Below are 14,311 nucleotides of genomic sequence, written 5' to 3' on the forward strand. Positions count from 1 at the left end.
TGTGAATGAGATGCACAAAACATATCCAGAGAACTGACTGCTCAGACTGCCAACTGTCCATGACAAAAAGGCTTTTTATCCAAAATTTTCAGGCACAAACCCAAACAAGCTCTCACATACAACACACTATACAATCTACAACCTCTATGCACAAAATACACACAGCGGGCATCACGCACTACCCACACACACAATATTCACACAGGCAAACGCTGCGATGCTGATACTAAGATCACTATGTAAAACTACCTCATCTCCCAGTATTACGTTTAATGCGGGCATATTTAAACTTTCCAAAACCAGCAGAGAGATAAAATAATCGCGGCTACATGGTTTTACCCTCCTGTAATTCCTGTAAATTAGCCAATTTTCTACTGAAGGCATTAATGACTAGCAATAAGCTGAATACCTCACTACTGTGCTGTTAGCAGAAAAGCAGGTGCTGCTGGATTAACTCACCACTGACTCCAGATCAGCCTGCTCTACGTTTAAGAGACTCAGGCTGCAACACCTCAAGCCGACCTGCTGTCCCCAGGACAACAACCGTTTTTAACTCGCACGGTCAAAAACAGGTGAATGTGTGGCAATTGCCTGTTGGACAGGACTTACTGACCAGTGCCGAGGTGAGAATATTTGGGATGTACCAATACATCAGCCACCATCAGTTTCAGGCGATAAAATGGCAAATGAACTACTGGCCAACTTTTTAGGAATACCTAACAGGTGCTACCGATAGTTCTATACAAATCAAAGGGAAAGGGAAAGACGGTACCTTTTGTAGCCATATGAATAAAACTCTGCTATGGTGAAAATCCATTTTTGAGTGATTGGCCTGTCGTTTGTGGTCCTACTCGCTCCTCTCAGCGCACCTGATTGTGCTTCTTAGACACGTTATAGGTTTTTGGAACTATGACATTATCTATTGATTTTGGAACAAAAAAAGACTTAAACCTCTAAAACTTCACCTCCGTCTTTTCTCCTCCACCCGCCACCTCCTCTCATCAGAGGACCACTGAGGCTGTGAGAGCCATTATATCTTATATACACATATACCTGCCCCACAAAATAAGGAGAGACATCTACACACAAGACAAACCAATAACAAAGGAGAGAGACGAGGGAAAAAGACAAGACGAGAAGGACAGAGAATAAATTAGATTAGTTATATTAACAGCACAATATATTAGATAAATAATTGACCCAATAATATATTGATATTTGTTTTGACTGACTCTCTCTCTATTTTATATATATAAAATCTATAATATATATTGTGTAGGACCTCAACAAAGTGCATCAACTCAACGTGGCATCAACTCTGCAAGTGGACGGAAGGATGGTGGACCCTGTTGTCTGGATAGCCACCCACAGCTCTGTGGTATTTGTAGGCTCTCCACCACGTCCCATAAATGCTTGACTGAACTCATGCTGGGTGAACGTGCAGGCTGCACCATTCACTGGAACTCTCCAGAAAGCTCCTCGAACCAGTTCTGTAAAACTGTGCATTGTTCTGCTGGAACAGCCTGTCATTGTAGAGGTACATGAAGTACATGAAGGGCTGCAAATGGTCACCAAGCAGTGAAACGTCGTGAACACTGCTCAATGACGTGTTTAGGTAGACCAGCGGACCCAACCCACATCATGAGAATACACCCCGAACCAGTAGGTAACCAGCACCAGCCTGCACAGTGCCTTGTTGACAACAGGGGTCCAAGCCCTACTATCAGCCTCAAACAATTGGTACCATGACCCACTGGACCACACCATATGTTGCCAGGATTCTGGGGTCCAGCTACAAGACCACTGTGTCTGGTGTCGTTGTGTTAACGGGGGCACTCTGTTAACATCCCATAGAAGCTAAAGAACACTGCACTGACCTGTGAGATGTTTGTGTGGGGCCTCCTGCATTGAATGTGGATGTGATTTCTGCCAGGGTCATTCATCTGTTCACACAGACAATTCTCGCGAAATGTCACCGGTCATGATCATTAAGCACCCATGGACAGCCTCTGCGCTGTGCACTGTGGATAACTCCTTCTATGATGTATTCTCACTAAACATGTGACAGTGTGGCTCAAGGAATATTAAATGTGTGCACAACTTTGGAAATGGAACATCCCATCTTTCTGGCACCCTCACATATATATATGGCGGGGGGTTGCATGAGTGTGTGTGTGTGGTAAAGTTATTTATTATTCTATGCATCTTGGGTAGGATTTTATGTCGAGATGAAATGCTAGTAAAGTCTGACACCCGTGGGGACAGAGGTAAGGTGTTTCCTTTTGTCTTAATTTTTGATCTGTTGAAATTTCAGACATTTGGTGAAGTATGATGCCATACTTTTTGATTATTTACGGAAATTATAATAAGGTGTTATTAAATACATGTTTCAGATGTGTAATGCCTTTTTCATTACATAAATGTATTGATGTACTAAACTGGGTTGTGTATAGAAGAGTTTGTGATTTTGTGTAGTTCCCACTAATGCGTCAGAGTAGCTGCTATTGTTGGACTTTTAAAACAGTGGTGGTGTTTACGCACCGGCTGAAAAAAAGGTACCAATATCTCAGTATCTTCTCATAATGTTTGCTCTGCTTCAGTCCATGGGTTTTGTGTTGAGGTTGGGATCGAGTACTGCATTAAAATCACCTCCAACTATAACTGGTGATCCAGAACGATTGTGGAGGGTTGAGAAAAAGTTCGGTATTTGGGCTGTAGATATTTGCAGTGATAAATGTAGTTATTGATGGTGATGTTTATGATGATCAATCATTTTTCTGTATCAGCAATATAATGTATCAGTTTTATTATAAGTGAAATTGATGAACTTATTATTTATTGCATTATCATACAATTGTTTTCTATTATAATGGACAGAATAAATGTGAATTAAGTGTAGTGACTTCAGTTTAATGTTCTGGTTTAGTTAGGTGTTGTAGCACTTTAATTTATATTAAGTGAGAGCAGATTCCACAAATGTTCCATGTTAAAAGTTTGAGATACAATATTTTACACATTTAAAGTTAAAATAAAATTAGTTAAAGTATTTAAAGTAGAGTGGAAGATGAGTAGAAATGCAGATCAATAAAATGATATACTGACAGGTAGCTAGACATGAAGATAAATAGATATAAAGCTATATGGATAGATGAGTATAAATTATAGATTAGATTGACAGCTAGTCATACAGATATATAGATAAAAGGATAAATGATAGATGGATAGATACAGATAGATGGATAGATAGGTAGATGAATATGCAGGAAAATTGTTTGGTATATAGATAATAAAGATGTTGGAAGAGAGCGAATGCAAGTTTTAACATCCCAGAATAACTAGGGAGTCACATCCTTATCTTGGGGGAGGTGTCCCACAACGGGGTTTGTCCACAGAAAGAACTCCTTTCCATTCATTTATGAATTTTGTTCTGATAGCAAGTGTTTTTGTGGTGATCCATTATTTACCATGGGGATTAGTGATTTATGCCATCAACTCTCCCTTTGCTCATTACTAGTTGCTTGTGCTTGAAGTGTTCGACTGTAATGACGATGAGTCGCAGATGTTTGTTTTGGGTCACTTGTTTACTCCAGCCAGTGTACTCAGTGAAATGTTATGGTCTTGGCTCTTTTGGGTGAGATTTTAGCTTACTTGTCATTTATTCTTGCAAGACATTTTCAGGATCTTCAGGTATGCGTTGTGAAACACCCGAGAATAATACATTGTCCGTCATATTTCAAGTTTATCGATCAAGAACTGTTTCTTTCATTAGTTCATTTCCTGTCATCACTGTAGATAGCTGGCTTAAGAGGTCATTGACGGCACATTGCAGGGTTTTATTTCCTTTCAATATGGACATTATTTGCTCTTGGCTCAACTCCAGACTTTTGTGACACGTTTGAAAATGAAACGCAGTACTTCAAACAGTTAATCGTACGCTGAAGCAGGCTGGTTTTCTGACAATAACAAACGTAATGTCACTGACCTCTGAGAGACTGGGAGATTTTGTCTCCTCTGGTTCTGTGTGTGGGTTATCTGAACGCAGCCTTTTAGAGGTGGGCATTGGGGGTTTGTTTGGCTTCTTCTTCAGTCTTCTCCTTTGTTCATGAGAAGATGTTTGTAGTGCAGATGGACGTTTTCAGGAGATTCCATGGCATGAATAATCCAATCCAAAACGAGACGAACAAAACCGCAACTCAAAGACAGCAGGCGGTGTCGCAATCTAGAAGCTGGGGGTGCCATCTTATTTCTTGTTGCCTGCACTCGGCCTCGTGCGGCTTGGCGTTTGGTGCGTCACTCTTCCACCCCAAGTCTAAAACTTTGCCTCTAGAAATTTGAAGTGTGTAGAAAATACTGCGGAAACCACACACTCAGAGCACCGCTCCACGACCCGCTGCATAGCCACTGGCCCCCAGAGACACTCCCATCCTGCTTGCAGTGCAGCATTGCAAACCCACAACCAAAGGGGCTTCTGCAAAAGACAAAGATCCACAGCGACTGGGATTCACATCACAGCAAAATGGTCGGTATTAGGCAATAGGTTTTAGCCAGTGGGTTTTCAGTCCTGCATGAAATTGCTGTTCTCTACCCCATTGCGAGACTTTTTTGTTTGTATATCCCACAAGGCCTTGCGCTGGAGTGAGCAGCTGCTGGGAGTGACAGCATGTCCTCAGTGAAAGCTCACAAGAGGAAAACCAGCGCCCAGTGTTAGAGGTTAAGATGAGCCTGCCAACTGCTGAATCTGAATCTGACTCTAGCATTGGCCAGTTACATGCCACTTTCTTCAGTGCCTCATTCTGTGTGTGTGGTGTGTGTTACATATTGTAGATCATAACTACTGTTGAAGTAGGTTTGGCAGCCCCACCCTGACCATAGCTAAATATTCTTTTTGAAGTTATTATTCATTTACACACACACACACACACACACACAATGTAATTGCATCTTTCATGTCTCTCATGTATTTCTTAGCCCCTCTCTCACTGCCTCTCTATTCCATGCAGACGCATGTCCAATCACACCACCTAGACATACATCCAGTCACTCCACCCAGATCTACGTCCAGTCACTCCACACATTCAACAGCAAATATAACCTGGCTATTCTCCAGCTTGGAAGGAAAAGAGCCGACATCCGTATAATAGCATCACCTCCTCATGTAGCACCACCTGTGAGCAACTATACACACATTACCAGAGAGAGAGAACGAGAGAGCATCTGATGAACAGAAGGGAAGGATCAGAGATCTCTAAGGTAAGAAGGCAAGGGAGCGCTGGCATATTAGCACACTAGCAGACCCCTTTCAACCTTTCACACTGACGGTTGCAAACAAACAGATGCGCACATAAACATGTGCACACACCCAAGCATGTACACATACGAACATGCGCGTACACACACACACACACACAGGCATAATTTGGGATTTTTACAAAAACTATTCTTGTGAAATGGTGCCCAAACTGGTACTTAAAAATAATAATAAAACAAGGGTCAACAACAAATGTTTTGTTTTGTTTTTTTATCTAAGGCAAATTTGAACTTCAAAGTGAACAATATATATACAATTATCTCCCCATCGTGTGGGCCAGGGACATCCACACTGCCCACTGATGTGCTTGGCATGGGGTCACACAAGTTGTCAAATATGGTACATCTCTCCGCTTTCAAGTGTATCCCATGTGTCACCAGATGCTTTATTAAATTTGACGTGTTGCAATGGCTTTTAAAGTAGCAATAAGACATGTTTCCAAAGAGTCTTATTCACATTATGAAATGCCTGTTGTACTGACACCTAGTGGCCTGGAGGTTTCAGAGATTCTATAGTAAAATCTATTTTAAACATGGCGACCTCTATGTAGGGACCCACTCTACAGAGCGTAACCTGGTTCATTTGAGGACTAAAAAGCAATTTTATTCTTTATCTCATATGAGCTGCAATTTATAGAAAAAAATATCTTAAAAGAATAAATATTCACTTTTATAAATATTGTTTGCTGCTTTTTGTGGTTCAAATGACTTACTGCTCCTTTTTAAAATATTTCTTGCACATCCTGGTATTGTAATGCTTTTTGGTGAAACACAGCCACACCTTTTAGCTTTAGGCTGTGTGTAACTGTGTGTAAAGTACTAGCTAAGGGTTAGGCATTAACTAGCAATGGCAACATAACAGGCAGTAATACTTCTGTTGCCTCTAAATTCCATTTTGCAAACACCTGAGGGCAAATATTTCAATTGATAGCACAGGCATTTAGCTAAAGGAGTACCTTGGTGAAAAAATAAAAAATTACACGATTTTCCACTTAAACCAGATGCAGCCGAAAGGCCAAGATATTTTGCTTCCTTAGTTTAGAACAAAAGCTGCTAACTGCTAACATTGCTAAAAACAGTGGAAGTCAACAGTAACCCAAATAACCTAGCCACACTTCTATCAAACTGCATCTAGTTCTTAATAAAGGTCTTCAAACCTAGATGATATGTTTTAATATGCAGTATGACTCACTGTGAAGTAGCTATAAAAGTGAAAAAAAAAATTTCAGCACTATGGGTAGCGACCTGGATGTGGTTTGAGCAGGTTGAGAGGATTTCGTGGAGGTGTAACCTATTGCTGAAGGTTTTGTCATTGTTGACTTCTTGTTTGTTTGCAATGTTAGCAGCTTTTGTTCTAAACTAAAGAAACAAATTTTGGACTCCAAACATGTTATGGCTGATAGACTATGCCTGGGATAAGTTAAAAATAATGTTTAAAAAAAAGGTTTTTTACTTCATTTTATTATTATTATTTTTTTTTATCCCTTTAAGGGGGCATTTTTTATGACACTTAAAGGGATAAGTTAAAAATAAATGTTATTTATTCAATATGATTTATTTATTTATCCCTTTAAGTGAGATCGATATTGGGCACCTAAATCTGAGTTGTTATTCAGTTCGGTAGATACCGATCACATAAGAACTGTTACCATATCGGTACTGGATTTCAGCCCGCATCTTTAATCACACAATACCACAAACGTGCCCGCATGTGCTCAAACATACGCATACAAACAGCATGCACAAACACACACATACGCGCACACAGAAACGCGTGCACTCACGTACTGAGAGGCAAGATGAGAGGGCAATCACGTTTCCTCAGCAGCTGCCGTCTGTAAATTAAACACCTACAGCCTGCTTTCTCCTTATTTACTCAGTCTAGTCATGGAAAACTCTCCACTCACCTCTCCTTCCTCCACACACGCGCGCGCACACACACACACACACACACACACACACACACACACACACACACACACACACAGCCTATTCACTTTTGTTTATTCCTAGAAATAGCATATCCAACAGTCATTTGCATGTTTGAACACAGTAATGCATATCATTTGCATACACTAGCACTGGCTAAAGAGATCGAGCCTGAGATTACCTCTGTGTGTTTGCTTACTCTTCTGGTTTCTACGGTTCTCAGAACTAGATGAGGAGTACCATAAATAATATGTGCTGATCATTTTATTGTACATACTCCTGTAATGTACAATAAAAAATTTGGAACAACTGGTTTTAATTATGAAGTTGGTGATATGAATGAATAAATCATGCAATGAAAATGTATTTTTAATATAAAAATACATATTAATACTTTGAGTGTTTGGTATATAATCTGTGTGTGTGTGTGTGTCTTGCACTAACACAACGTCACTATTCTGTTAACTGACTAGCTAATTATGGAGTCAGTTGTTCCAAAATGGGAGACAAATGGGAGATAATGTGTGACGAGGCCGATATCTTGGGGCAGGCCCCAGTTCTGGCGCTGTAGCAGATTGCAGCTGGATACAGCCCTGCGGGAGACACCCAGGGGGTCTCCTCGCTAATAGCCCCGTGTCGGAAGGCGAACCCCCTGCACACACACACACACACACACACACACACACACACACACAAACACAGCTTCACGCCAGGCCGTTTCTTCGAGCTGTCGGCTGGGGATTGTTTCATAACACTGACTCATTTGCAGACGCTGCCGCTTGCGTGAGTGTTTGCGAGGTGGTGGCAGGAAGGCGGAGCAGGGCGCTCCATGTAGCGCGCTGATACACAGGCATATGTCTAATGCACTCTTTCCTGTACGTGTGTGTGTGGGGGGGGAGGGGAGACAGCGAGAGAGACACAGAGATACCAGATCTCATTATAACGACTGAAATGACTGCATCATCTTTGAACTAAATGAAGGTTTTTATCTTCTGCACTCTAACAAAAAAAGGCGCAGAGTCAGTGTCTGTATTCCTGTGGAAAGACCGTGGCCTTCTTCAGTTAGAAACGTAGGAAGAGGGCATTTTGGGTAGGCTTACAATATCTATTCAGGGCACCTTCTTTAGCGACGATTCATGAAAAAAAAATGCGAATGATTAAATGCAGCTATCGCTGAAAACGGGCAAACGTTCGCCATCACACCATAAAGAACAGGCGGGCGAACAGCGAGAGAAGAGCTGCGATTAAGGAGGCGGAGCTAATGCCGAGAGGAGCATCCGAGGCCAGCCAATCAGCTCCCTCCACACAGTCTCCAGTGCAAAAGCTGTAGCATCAGTCAGCACTGCTGGGCTTCTGTCGTTTTTGCATTAAAATGTTTTACATCCAACGAGTCAAATGAATAAATGAAACATGTAAGTGTTTAATGGAAGAAAAATGTGTTTTGTTCTAGATGTGACAAAACTGGGGTGTTTAAGAGTTACAGGTAAATGTCTCAAAAATAAGGCAGATAAAAACACTCTATGCCTCTATCTTACTTTTTCTCACAAACACAAACACATGGTGTGGGTGTGTATGTGTTTTAACGGGGTGTGTGTGTGTGTGTGTGTGTGTGTGTGGGTGAGCATGATTGTTATAATGTGGCTGTGTGTCAGTCTGCAGTCTGTTTGTGTGTGTGTGTGTGTGTGGGGGTTTCCAGCTGGGTCATGCGTGAGTGTGTCAGGCTGGTGTGTGTATATATAATGAAATGACACAGAGTAGCAACGGCCACCCAAGCTCTTTAGTTCAGAGATGATAACGCACTCAACACAGGCATATTTATGCAGAGGTGTGTGTGTGTTAATAATTACTTCAAAGAGAATATTTAGCTATGGTCAGGGTGAGGCTGCCAAGCTCCGTTCAACAGTAGTTTGAACTATAATATATAACACCCACACACACACACAGAATGAGGAACTGGTGAACGTGGCATTTAACTGGCCAATGCAGATTCAGCAGTTGGTAGGCTCATCTTAACCTCTAACACTGGGTGCTGGTTTTCCTCTTGTGAGCTTTCACTGAGGACATGCTGCTCACTCCAGCGCAAGGCCTTGTGGGTTATACATATTAAACAAAAAAGTTTGGCGCTGGGGTTGAGAAGAACAATTTCATGCAGTACTGAAAACCCACTGGCTAAAATGCTTTAACGGGAACTCCAGTCCTGAAAATCTAATTCATCTCTCTCCTGAGAGCAACTTCAGACCAGCTCAGCACAGGATCAACAATCTGAATACTGCTCATATCAGTGAGTCACTCTCGTGCGCGCATGTGTGTGTAACAGGAAAACCTCAAGGCTAACCACTGTCTCTCTACAGCACACAAGAGGAATTTATGCCACCTGACAGAGAAAAAGGTATCTGAGAAATCAGAGTTAGGCAAAAACATAAATAGCAAGGAAATGATTGCTGTTGACAAACTGTCAGAGAATGCGGAATTCTGGCTTCCACTGAACTGCTATGTGTTGGAGCAAGAGGAAGACAGTGTTGTGGCTCCAAATAACCATAATGCTTCATCCAGACGTCCTCTTCCTCCATGATAACACGTTAGCGCAAACTCTTAAGCAAACAAGCTTACAATGTTTACACATGCGCATACAGGCACGCGAGCACACTGCAAAAAAGAGAATGTTAAGACTAATGGGGGAAACTATTGGCAACATCAGAATATAAACACACACAGATTAGCACTGCAGTCTGTCACTAATAGCAACAGAAATTAAATACTTCAATATACATCATTCTGTGGAGTGTAAGAGTGCAACAGTTCATGTGGGAAGACACACCCCTCCTCACAGCAGTGCTGCTAGACAGAGCCCCCCCAACAGATCCCCCCCCACTACAGCAGTGCTGCTAGACAGAGCCCCCCCCAACAGATTCCCCCCCACTACAGCAGTGCTGCTAGACAGAGCCCCCCCCAACAGATTCCCCCCCACTACAGCAGTGCTGCTAGACAGAGCCCCCCCAACAGATGCCCCCCCACTACAGCAGTGCTGCTAGACAGAGCCCCCCCAACAGATGCCCCCCCACTACAGCAGTGCTGCTAGACAGAGCCCCCCCAACAGATGCCCCCCCACTACAGCAGTGCTGCTAGACAGAGCCCCCCCAACAGATGCCCCCCCACTACAGCAGTGCTGCTAGACAGAGCCCCCCCAACAGATCCCCCCCCACTACAGCAGTGCTACTAGACAGAGCCCCCCCCAACAGATCCCCCCCATTACAGCAGTGCTACTAGACAGAGCCCCCCCAACAGATCCCCCCCCACTACAGCAGTGCTGCTAGACAGAGCCCCCCCAACAGATCCCCCCCCACTACAGCAGTGCTGCTAGACAGAGCCCCCCCAACAGATCCCCCCCACTACAGCAGTGCTACTAGACAGAGCCCCCCCAACAGATTCCCTCCCACTACAGCAGTGCTACTAGACAGAGCCCCCCCAACAGATCCCCCCCACTACAGCAGTGCTACTAGACAGAGCCCCCCCAACAGATGCCCCCCCCACTACAGCAGTGCTACTAGACAGAGCCCCCCCAACAGATCCCCCCCCCACTACAGCAGTGCTGCTAGACAGAGCCCCCCAACAGATCCCCCCCACTACAGCAGTGCTACTAGACAGAGCCCCCCCAACAGATCACCCCCCCACTACAGCAGTGCTGCTAGACAGAGCCCCCCCAACAGATCCCCCCACTACAGCAGTGCTGCTAGACAGAGCCCCCCCACTACAGCAGTGCTGCTAGACAGAGCCCCCCCAACAGATCCCCCCACTACAGCAGTGCTGCTAGACAGAGCCCCCCCAACAGATCCCCCCACTACAGCAGTGCTGCTAGATAGAGCCCCCCCAACAGATCCCCCCACTACAGCAGTGCTGCTAGACAGAGCCCCCCCAACAGATCCCCCCCACTACAGCAGTGCTACTAGACAGAGCCCCCCAACAGATCCCCCCCACTACAGCAGTGCTACTAGACAGAGCCCCCCCAACAGATCCCCCCCCACTACAGCAGTGCTACTAGACAGAGCCCCCCAAACAGATCCCCCCCACTACAGCAGTGCTACTAGACAGAGCCCCCCCAACAGATCCCCCCCCCACTACAGCAGTGCTGCTAGTCTGACCACCCCAGTGGCAGGAAGACCCCCCCCCCACCGCCCCAGGACAGTAATGTTAGTAGATCTCAGCAGTGCAGGGAGACTGAAACCCTCCCCACCCCCCACTAGAGTAGTGTTGGTAGAAAGACACCCCCTCGCCAAACCCCAGCAGTGCAGGAGTGTGTGAGGTACCTGCTGAGCTGCACACAGTCTGGGAGAAGTCTCCTGTCCTATGGAGATCGAAGTTCCACCGCTAAGGCCTGCTATTCACACATGCCTCCTGTTAAATTTGACATGAAGCACACACACACACACACACACCTCTCATTAGAAACTAATATTAACATCTAATAATGTTAACATATTTTACATACAGATCAGGTTCTCTCTCCATACTGGATGTGGACTCTTCAGGAACCAAAAGTTCTGATTGACAAAGTTGCACACATTTATCCACTTTTCATTTTAAACACAGATGATTATGGGTATAAAAAAGAAGAAAAATCTAAAAAAAAAAAAAAAAAAAAAAAAAGCTTTAAAATTGTTTTAAACTATACCATCAATACTCCTGACACCTGACTGAGGAGTCTCTCATAAGCCAAATAAAGGGTTTATATGATGCAGTTCAGGTTTTTGAACTAGTTATAGTCTATAGTCTTTAATCAAACAAGATGGTCCTTTAATCTAACCTGTGTGGTAAATAATTAGATTACTGTAGAATCTATATCAATAGAATCAATCAGAACAATCAATATACTTAATATATACAATATCAGAATCAGATTGAGTCTTGACCTTTGAGTCCAAAATAGTATCAAAACTGTATCATTATGATAGAAATTCCACTGATCCACTACAACACAGGAGAACCAGTGAAAGGGTGTGAGTTTAGTTTTCTTCCTTCTTCCCCCCTCAGTCAACTCAGATTTTTTCCCCTTCTGGTGGGCCACTCCCTCTGTCTGAACTGCATTTGTTTTTGTGTGTGTGTGTGTGTGTGTGTGTGTGTGTGTGTGTGTGTGTGTGTGTGTGTGTGTGTGTGTGAGAGAGTGCGTGCGTGCGCATGTGGACGCGCGCACCTAGGACAACAGCCTACAGGATTCTGAGGCAGCATGAATAAAACATTAGCACAACCTCTCTATCAAAGGGAACAAATCGAGAGATCAGTCTTTTACTTGTGCACACAAGCACGCGCGCGCACATGCACCCTCGCCAGATTCATGCTTCCCACAGAGACATGTTCATCACTGAACTGCACATCAAAAGTACTTTCAAATCTTTTTTATCTCGTGACTCTACAGTCCTCTGTAACACGCCTGAGTTAATGCGTCTGTGTGTTTGGGTGCGCATCTATCTGGTTGGACTTTATGCAAACTCCACATAAATCTGATTACGTCTACGGTGTGTGCCAGAACGTTAGCGGTAGTGTCTCAAAGGTATCCTAGCAACAGCTGCTAGGTGAACAAAGAACCAATTAGAGACCTTCATCCGCTGTGGGCACATCTTTGTTCCAGAGGAGCACAATCTTCAGAGCGACGGTGAGACGAGCTTCCCGGCGACCTGTTTATACCAGCGCCTCTCTCTCGCTGAAGCTACTGGCCTTCTACAGTCTAGTGTGCGACATCACACTTCGGGCCTGGACAGCCAGCTACTTGGGAAAACCAGCCTGTAAGGGGTCCGGCTCTGCCATCCTCCTATGGTGCCTCCATCCCAGACAGGCCCACAGACTTCGTGCACCTGCTGGGCTGGCGGTGGAAGGATAGCAGCGCGAGCTAAGAGGAGACCGACCCAAACTGAACTCCAGCACTCCCCACGGGTGCAAAACAGTGCGACGGCCCGCCAGCTGCCCAAACGCCATTCATTCCGCTCCAGCCGCCATGAAACATTTTTTTATGCATCAGGCCCAGTGATGGTCCAGCTGCTCAGAGTCGCATAAGTGAAATGCATCTGTAGTGGTTTTAATAGCCAAACCGTTCCTCTTTTCTTCCTGTCCTTACAGTGCCACAGGACTGTTACATCCTGACACCTGAATGTTCCCTGCAAGTCTGTTACATCCTGACACCTGAATCTCTCCTGCAGGTCTGTTACATCCTGACACCTGAATGTTCCCTGCAGGTCTGTTACATCCTGACACCTGAATCTCTCCTGCAGGTCTGTTACATCCTGACACCTGAATGTTCCCTGCAGGTCTGTTACATCCTGACACCTGAATGTTCCCTGCCGGTCTGTTACATCTGTTACAGGTCTGTTCATTACATCATGACTTTTCTAAACAGATATGCACACACACACACACACACACACACACACACACACACACACACACACACAAATGCACTGTGATGCATGGTGCAAACCTGATTATGTCTCTTGTGTGAGTAACAGCACTAAAGGACCGCACTCAATTTTTGGCCAAAATCAAACTCTTAAAATCTAATAATCCACTTTTCTTCCTGTCTCCACACTGATAGACCAGAATCTAATCAGAACAGAAACACTGAGGATGTAAACCCTCAAGCTAGGTGTGCAGCCACACACACACACACACTCCCCTTCTAGAAGCATTTAAATAAAACATTTATATAAAATATAATGCCTTGAAAACAATGCTCAAAACATAACTGTAAACCTGTGTGCCAGTAAGTTCACACACACACACACATACACAAATGCACTCACTCACCCACACCCCTACAAAGCCATTTATCTTCACTTATCACTCAGAGTCACACACACACACACACACACACAAAGAGAGAGCAAGTGAAAGATGTATAGACATATAAAGAGAGGGATGGAGGGAAACAGATAATATGAGAGAGAGAGAGAGAGAGAGAGAGAGAGAGAGAGAGAGAGAGAGAGAGAGAGAGAGAGAGAGAGAGAGAGAGAGAGAGAGAGGAGAGAGAGAGAGCGAGAGCGGGGTTGGGGGGACTTCAGTACAGGCTCAGTGAGCACAGTCTCGCTAC

General features: G+C 44.2%; 1 protein-coding gene across 10 annotated transcripts in view; it reads right to left on the reverse strand.

Moving 5' to 3' along the window:
• galnt1 (UDP-N-acetyl-alpha-D-galactosamine:polypeptide N-acetylgalactosaminyltransferase 1) overlaps window positions 1-14,311 on the reverse strand; it is a 76,490-nt gene that overhangs the window by 39,326 nt on the left and 22,853 nt on the right. For all 10 annotated transcript variants that reach the window (XM_081715455.1, XM_081715450.1, XM_081715447.1 and 7 more), the window contains one exon: window positions 11,541-11,628. The gene's annotated coding sequence lies outside the window, so the exon portion shown is untranslated. The remainder of the gene's footprint in view (window positions 1-11,540; window positions 11,629-14,311) is intronic.

This window comes from Electrophorus electricus, chromosome 1 (assembly GCF_041902795.1).
Source record: "Electrophorus electricus isolate QZ-2024a chromosome 1, ASM4190279v1, whole genome shotgun sequence".
NCBI lineage: Eukaryota > Metazoa > Chordata > Actinopteri > Gymnotiformes > Gymnotidae > Electrophorus > Electrophorus electricus.